The sequence below is a fragment of the Pelophylax lessonae genome, assembly GCF_965119305.1.
Source record: "Pelophylax lessonae genome assembly, chromosome: 5".
NCBI classification, from domain to species: Eukaryota; Metazoa; Chordata; class Amphibia; order Anura; family Ranidae; genus Pelophylax; species Pelophylax lessonae.
In genome coordinates, this window is record NC_138772.1 from 177,725,799 (window position 1) to 177,735,185 (window position 9,387).

Consider the following 9,387-nt stretch of genomic DNA (forward strand, 5'->3'; position numbering starts at 1 on the left):
TTCCCCACAAATAGAGCTTTCTTTTGGTGGTATTTGATCACCTGTGCGATTTTTTTTTTGCGCTATAAACAAAAAAATAAATGACAATTTTAAAAAACAAAAAACAATATTTTTCACATTCTGCTATATGACATTCTCAAAAAAAATTTAAAAAATCAAATTTTTTGTAACATTTTAGGCCAATTTGTTTTCTGCTACATATTTTTGGTAAAAAAAAAATTGCAATAAGCGTATTTAATTGGTTTGCGCAAAAGTTATCACGTCTACTAACTACGGGAATGGTTTATGTCTTTTTTTTTTTCACTAGTAATGCAATTTTTTGCGGGACAGCGACATTGTGGCGGACAGATCGGACACCTAACTGACATTTTTTACACTTTTGGGGGTACCAGTGATATTACTACAGTAATCAGTGCCAAAAATATGCACTGTTACTGTAATAATGACACTGGCAGGGAACGGGTTAACCCTATGAGTGATCAATGGGTTAAATGTGAGCCTAGGGGAGTGATTCTAACTGTGGGGGGGGGCGTGGCTTGTGAAATGACCATAGCGACATGGGATCCAATATAGAAGGATCACATGGGCTCTGTGATCATTTCAGGGAGAAGAACGGTCAGCTGTGTTTACAACAGCCGACCATCCTTCTCTCTCAGTGGGGAGCGATCGCGGGTGTCAGGCAGCAATCGGAGCTGAGAGCCACCTTGCTGCAGTAAATAGGCGGCAGGTGGTCGGGAAAAATTATGGAAAAATTGTTGATTCCCAGGCTTTCATGCTGACACTCTGGCTTTAATGCTGTCTGAGTCACTAACCCAAACAGGTATAGAGAAAAGGATCTATGACACTTTTCTGTTTTCTGACAACCTTTACAGCACACTTATTCCCAGTCTGTTGCTTAGTCAGACACAGCCAGGCAACTAGCATTTTTAAAAGTAGACTGGCAATGGCAGCTTTCATTCTTCCCTCATGATAAAGTCACTTTAACACCTTCCCGCCTGCCTATAGTACAATGTTGTTTTTGGAGGACGTCATGTGATGCCCTCCCAGAATGCCCCTCTCAACCAGCCAATGACTGATAACTGTACCAGCCCGCTGCCAGTGTTATGTGATCACTGTGGCCAATCACAGCAGATCACACAACAATTGTAAACAATGATTGGCTTCCTTTCATGCCATCCATTGTATACAATTTTGTTGCTAGCTGTGATTGGTCACAGTGATCACATGGTACAGACAGAGCCAATTACACCCTATCTGTACCACGTGATTAGCTTTAACAAATCACAGCTAAATGCAACAAAAGACACTGAATGAACCAGTTTTATTCAGTAAAAATGGTTGCTCATACCAATAAAATTCACTGGTATAAGCAAATCATAATGTACAAAGAAAAAAAAATCATGAACACTTCCTCAGAGTAGTACAGTGATACTATGGTAACACTATATTGCTCTGGTCACAGTGTGTTAGAAAAAAAAATGTAATAAAAAAGAAAACAAAATGTAATAAAAAGAAAAAAAATGTAAAAAAAAAAGGATTATTTTATTTTATTATTTTCTTTTATATACTGTCACCAGTCAGTGTCTGTGATCACCGCCACACCAGTATTATGATAACACTGTACTGCACTGTTGACAGTATGTACAAAAAAACTCTTAATTTTCCAAATAATTGTGACAAAAAAATACAACTTTAAAAATTCGACAAGACGGTTTCCAGGAAGCAGAGACAAGACGGTATCCTCGGCTCAAAGAAAAAAAGGTATCCTGGGCGCAAACACCTGATGGCATTCAGGGTGCAAAAACCTGAGGGTATCCAGGACAAGTCTTTTAGATAAGACTATCCAGTTACATTTTGTTAAAAGTGATCTGTGAAGGTGAAAGCCAGCCACAAAGGCCATTTGTGTAACATTCCCACTAGTGAGAGCAAGACTATTTCTGTATGACTGGTGTTGTGAACTTAACGCTAGGGTTTCCTTTAGATGTGGTTGTAGAATGTGATAATCACCCTCAAACTGTAAAATATACTGTATAATATTTTGCTGGATTTCAAAGTCTAGTGATGTATTTCATCACTCTTCTGCCTTTGCAGGTAATTATATCAATTAGACTCTTAGCTAAGTATTCCAGAAAACTTTGAAGGCTATTTCAAATTTTAATTTACACTATTATACGACCTGTTTTAGTTGTGATGGCTTTTAGCACTAAAACCAATTCTACTAAACATAATATCTAGCTTCCTATGTACAATAATTTAGCAGTCATCAGAGGTTATCACCAGGGTAATGGCAGCCAGGTAGGACTTGCCATTTATGCCTGACTATTAATGCTGAAACCTTTAAGATGTACAGGGTTTTGGATATATTTTATTTTATTTTGCTAAACAACCTATTCTAACAAGGAAATGTGAAAATAAAGTGCAGCGCTGTGATAACAAAATACTCCAACAATTCACAGTGAAGGAAAATTATAAAATATATGACAGTCTATGAATGAATAAGGTGAGAGGAGTCCATATTCAAATTCAAAAGGAGACAGACATAGTGTAAAACCCCAATAAATAGTTTATTTAAAAAGGGATATGCTGGTTATATCCTTTGAAAAAGTTCTATTGGACGAAATGCATCAGGATCGTACCTTTACAGCCAGACTTGCATACCTCTCTGCTTTTACCATTGGAATGTTTGTGAGTGTTTTTTTCCCTTTTTAAAGAAACTATTTATTGGGGTTTTACACTATGTCTGTCTCCTTTGGTTTACCTCCGCATGAGTCTGGTTATCTGTGAGTGATCCTGTCCATCTTCCCTGTTGGATACACACAGAGGAGACATCCGTGGTTGCAGATTGTTCAAAGAATCCCATCTCACCCTAACAGCTCTTTTTGACCCTCGTGCCATAAGGTATTTAGGGTCAACAACATCTGGTGAGCGCAATTTATTTGGTGTTGGTGACGGGACATCATTATCACGACTCGCTATCGTATTGGGGAATATCCTACCTGCACTTATTGTTTGGAATTTGAATATGGACTCCTTTCACCTTATTCATTCATAGACTGTCATATATTTTATAATTTTCCTTCACTGTGAATTGTTGGAGTATTTTGTTATCACAGCGCTGCACTTTATTTTCAATATTTTGTATATCAACCTATTTGTCAGTTGTTTGTGTCAGCAGCTCTCACTTTGAATTGGTTAGCGCAGTTTATTTCTCCCCTTTTTTTAACAAGGAAATGTGTTTGGGAGGGATGTATACCACCTGATATAGAGGGTAAAATCCCATAAGGGAGCAGTATTAACATCTAACATAGTAACCAACAATTTATTTAGCTCAAATTGGAATTTAACAGTACTCAAACTCAATTTTTGAGTTATATATATTAAATATATTTTTAATTAAAATATGGTGCAACTTGTATACACATGTACTAACAGTACAAATTATATATCTACTGTATATTACCGCCCCTAATATGTTTTCTTTTAGATGGAAAATAAACTTAAAATAAAATTTAAAATAAAATTACATTCTTATCCTAAACAATAGAAAATAAATTTCCTCTCTTAATGTTTTTCATGGTCTTTGTATGCTACTTCTTCATGAGAGAGGAGAGTGGAGTATAGATCTCCTTATGCATGCTTATGTGCCTGTATGCGTGTATACACAAGGGGGAGATTTAATAAAACTGAACCACAAAGAATCTGGTGCAATCAGCTTCTAACTTCAGCTTCTTCAGTAAGGACCCTTGCCAACACGGAGTCCGTCAGGTGGACTCCGTTTCTCTCAGTTGGGGATAGATCCGCCGATCCCCCGCTGAGCAGGCGGATGACAGCTGTGTCTCCATGCTGTGTGCGGAGACAGAGCTGTCAGGTCCCCATTCTTCTCTATGGGGGAATTGGATGGGAATGGACTGTCTGTCCGTTCTCATCCGATCCACCAGACGGAAGGAAAATAGGGTTTTCATCCATCCGGTTTTGACGGATCGGATGTCAGCGGACATCTGATGCCCCATAGAGATGCATGGGCATCCGTTCAGATCCGCCAAACTGACAGGAGGATCTGAACGGACTCCGTGTGTGAAAGGGCCTTCAGCTTTGATAAAACCTGGAACATGATTGGCTACCATGCAAAGCTGCACCAAATTTTGCACTCTACACTTAGTAAATCAACCCCATAGTGTAACTCTTAGCAGGTGCATTATTACTAAACATGTCCATGGAAATTACTTTGACTTGAAGCGTTGGTTGTTTACAGATGATTTGAGAGAGATGTGATCAGCAACCCTAATTTAACCGTAAACAGCATATAGTCCAACACCTTAACCTCAACAATTGCTGACTGGGTATATGAATTATATTTTCCTCTCCTAACCTCTGGAGCAGTGAAGTATTTAGATCAACTATTCTCAACAAAGGTTCCATGGAACCCTATGGTTTCTCTAAAGCAGTGTTTCTCAACTCCGGTCCTCAGGGCACAGTAACAAGCCAGGTTTGCAAGAAAACTGAAATTCATCACAGGTGATATAATTTGCTGCTCAGTGATTGCAGTACTCTAGTCTGCATCTCCCCAAGGTAATACCTAAAATCTGGCCTGTTAGTATGCCCTGAGGACTGGAGTTGAGAAATACTGCTCTAGAGGGCTAGATGTTCCATGAGCTGTGGCTGATTGGCCTCCCATATGTTTGGTGCCTGCATAGCTCCAGGTCCAGCAACTTAAAACCAATTATTTTTTTAACAGTCTGTAAGGCTGACCACCACTGTGAAAATTATATTCTTCCTATACCAATGTAGGGGGCAATTTTTCCATAGACCCCTGATTATTTGGTTTTATTAAAGGTTCCCTGAAAATTATTTTAGGGAGTTCCTCTGGTGTGAAAAGGCTAAAGCCCCGTACACACGCAACGATTATTGGCCGACCGATCGCCCGTCTTTTGTCCAGAGTTGTGTTTTGTTGGTTGGAATGTGCCTAGACTGCACACGAATTTTCTCGCCCAACAAAAATCTACTTCAGAAGTGATGTCATGTGTTGGTTTGCTTTCTTTGTGTTCTTTCTTCTCTGAGCATGCCCAGACTTGCTCATAAGATTTTTCCCTGTCAAAATCTGTACTGACTGCAGGAAAATCGGCCGTGTTTTGACGGCCAACAAAAATTTTATAGTCTGCACACCAGATTTTCTTCGGCCGAAAAGTCGGAGTCGGTTGTAGGAAGCATTATACTAACAAGCCGAAAATTCCCTGCCAATTTTCGACTAGATTAGATGATCTTTTATATTTGCATCATTTTAATTGGAAAACTACCTTTTTGGTTATATTTATGTCTTTTGTAACCTTTTGCAACTTTTTTTTGTTTGCACTGTCCAGAGAACTCAATGTGTGTTTTATAAAAACATTTGTACTAACTAGCCTGATTTCTGCCACTAAAATTTGGAGAATCGCGACTCTTTATTCATCTCCATCTCTTTTCCCTAACCGTGAAATATAACGAGGAAGCACATTGCATTAAATTATTTTTTTTATTGTAAAATAAGAAATGTATACAAATAATGGAAATAAATAAAGAAAATATGTTCATAAAATTTAAATGTAAAAAAAAAAAAGTTTAAAAATTCCAAAAAGAAAAACAATTTCTTTAAAAGCGTTGAATATAGAACGGTGCATGGAATATAATAAGGCCTTTGTAGTTCAAAGAACACAGAGTGGTGTTTATACCTACAAAAATAGTTTTGTTGTCTGGGGCACTCAACACACATTTGTGTTTGTTTACAGAATGATTACAGTTCAAATGGATTTTCTACAGTAAAATCGGGAAAAATACAGCTCATGAACAAACTCTTGAGCAATAAAAGAGTTTGTTATATGCAGTAAGGTGCAAAGTGCAAAAGTTGACACATCCTATTGATTTTAACCACTTGCCGCCCGCCCGCCGTCAATTGACGGCGGGACGGTGCGGCCATTGTTCTGGGAAGACATCATATGACGTGATCCCAGAAAAGCAGGGCATGCGCACGATCGTGTGCGCGCCGCCCTGCACTGCCGGTGTCGGCGTGTCCCCGGGACATCCCCCGTCACCAGCAGGGGGGAAACAGCCAATGGGCATGGCTGTTTCCCACGTGATCGGCTGTGTTCCAATGACACAGCCGATCACAATACAGGAGCCCGGAAGATGACCGCGCATGCGCGATCGGGAGCGTGCAGCGTGGTCATGTCGGTGGCTCTGTGATCCCTAGGAACACAGCTAGTAAACAGTCACAGCCGATCACAAAATGTAAACAAAGAGCAGTAACTCACTGTTACTAGCTCTTCTCCCCTCATACAGTTTCCAGTGTGAGGAGAGCAGAGCTAGAAACAGTGAGTTACTGCTCTGTACACCTGTAAAAGTAAAATCACACAAATAAACTTGTCCCCACACAGTCCTCAGCCCCCCCAATGTCACCTGTCACCCAACAGTCACCTCATCAGTGCCCAGAAATTGACACCCATAAGGCTACGTTCACATGCGAGCGTAGCGATCGTGGGCAGAATCACCGCGATTCTGCCCGCGATCCGGAAATCATTGCAAATTGCGGGACGCCTGTGTGTTGCCCGTGATTTGCAATAGCACCCCAAACGCTGTGCGATGCCGCAATTTCCACCTGCTGAATCGCGGTAACATCGCACAAACAACCCATGACACCCAAAAAAGGTACAAGAGCTTCTTTGGGGCATCATGCATTGTTTGTGCGATGTTACCGCGATTCGGCAGGCGGAAATCGCAGCAACATCGCACAGCGTTTGGGGTGCTATTGCAAATCACAGGCAACACACAGGCGTCCCGCGATTTGCAATGATTTCTGGATCGCGGGCAGAATCGCAGTGATTCTGCGCGCGATCGCTACGCTCACATGTGAACATAGCCTAAAGTTCACCGGTCACCAGAGACTGCCATCAGTACCGCCGTGCACCATCGCCCGTCACTAGGGTTGAGCGGACACCTAGATGTCCGTGTTCGACGGGTTCGGCCGAACTTTAAAAAAAAGTCCGGGTCCGTGTCCCGGACTTTTACCGAACTTTTCCCGGACACCGAACCCCATTGAAGTCAATGGGGACCCGAACTTTAAGGCACTAAAATGGCTCTAAAACACCAAAGGAAAGGGCTAGAGTGCTGCAAATGGCAGCAAAACGTAATTAAGAGCATGGCAAGTGCTCTGCAAACAAATGTGGATAGGGAAATAACTTAAAACAACAAAAAAAAACAGAAAAATAAAACAATGTTCTTCTTCATCTCTGAAGGACGAGGCCCATATGGAGTAGGAGGGAGGTTGAGGTGGTGGTGGATGTGGCGGTGACATAGGCGTGCGCACAGGGTGTGCTGGGTGTGCCTGGGCACACCCTAATCACCTAGGGCACATAGCATTGCCAGTGAGGAGATGGGAAAGATCTCCCTGGGACCTGCTCTGCTCTATTTCTCCTTGCCTACAGGTACATGGCCCCGATACATTACTCTCCCTGCTGGCAAACACATGCATGTGTATTTCAACTTTGGGGTGCACACCTTAATGCAATAGGCTGCGCACACCTATGGGCGGTGTAGGTGGAAGCGGCGGTGGAGGAGGACCAGGGCCGGATTAACAGCATCATGGGCTTGGTGCTGAGGATTTTGAAGGGCCTTAAGGGCCGTGCCTTGCCATGCACCCAGAGGAGGAAGGGTGCAGCCATGCATGCCTAATTCAACATGGGATGCTGTCTCTGAAGCCCATAAACACATCCATGCATCGCCAACTGTCCCTCCTTGTCCGGCCTTCACGCTGTGTGGGGAGGTTCTGAGGGTGCTGCCTGGGGAAGCGAGCATAGAAGCCAGACTTCTGTGTTTACAAGTGACAGAAGAGCGGTAACAGTGAATATGGCCAACCCGGGGCCTATATAAAAGGTAGGGGCCTGGAGCTGCAGCTCCAATAGCCCCTACATTAATCTGGCCCTGAGGAGGAGGACGAGGTAGCCAACACTGCTTCTTTTCAAAAATTTTAAATGAGGGTACACCCCAAAAGAGTGAGAAAGAGCAAAAATGGAACAATGGGTGGGTAAGGTCGGTATCCATTGCTATTCTGCATAAGGTACGGAAAAGTCCCGTGGGATCCATGCCTGGTTCATTTTAATGAACGTGAGCTTGTCCACATTGTCTCTGGACAGGCGGCTGCGCTTGTCTGTTATAACGCCCCCAGCCGTGCTAAATACCCGTTCAGATAATACACTGGCTGCAGGGCACGCCAGCACCTCCAAGGCGTAAAGGGCAAGCTCAGGCCATGTGCCCAATTTGGAGACCCAGAAGTTGAAGGGGGCAGACCCGTCATTCACTACATGTAGGCGTGTGCACACATACTGCTCCACCATGTTGGTAAAATGCTGCCTCCTGCTAAGACGTTCCATCTGAGCTGCTGGTGCTGCTGTTTGTTGTGGCGTGCTGACAAAGCTTTTCCACATTTCGGCCATGCTAACCCTGCCTTCTGAGGTGCTGGCGGTGCCCTGGTTGCGTTGGCGACCTCCTCCTCCTCCTCCTCTGCCTTGTGCTTCCACTGTGGCCCCGCTGTCAGATGGGAATGCCAGCAGCATGGCGTCTACCAGCGTGCGCTTGTACTCGCGCATCTTGCGATCGCGCTCCAGTGAGTGAATTAAGGACGGTACGTTGTCCTTGTAACGGGGATCCAGCAGCGTGGCCACCCAGTAATCAGCACAAGTTAGAATGTGGGCAACTCGGCGGTCGTTGTGGAGACACTGCAGCATGTAATCGCTCATGTGTGCCAGGCTGCCCAGAGGCAACGAAAGGCTGTCCTCTGTGGGAGGTGTATCGTCCGTGTCCTCTGTATCCCCCCAGCCACGCACCAGTGATGGCCATGAGCTGGCCTGGGTGCCACCCTGCTGTGAACATGGTTCCATCTCCTCCTCCAGCTCCTCCTCCTCCTCATCCTCCTCATCCTCCAGAACTGTGCCCCTGCTGGACAATTGCGTCCCTGGCGTTTGCGTGTGCAGGAACCCACCCTCGGAGCCCCTTGCGAATGACTGCCCTGAAAGCCTTGGAAATGTTACCTCTTCATCCTCCTCCTCCTCCTCATCCTGTGCCACATCCTCTTCCATCATCGCCCGAATTGTTTTTTCAAGGAGGCATAGAAGTGGGATAGTTAAGCTGAGAACGGCGTCATTGCCACTGGCCATGTTGGTGGAGTACTCAAAACAGCGCAACAAGGCACACAGGTCTCGCATGGAGGCCCAGTTATTGGTGGTGAAGTGGTGCTGTTCCGCAGAGCGACTCACGCGTGCGTGCTGCAGCTGAAACTCCACTATGGCCTGCTGCTGCTCGCACAGTCTTTCCAGCATGTGCAAGGTGGAGTTCCACCTTGTGGGCACGTCACATATGAGG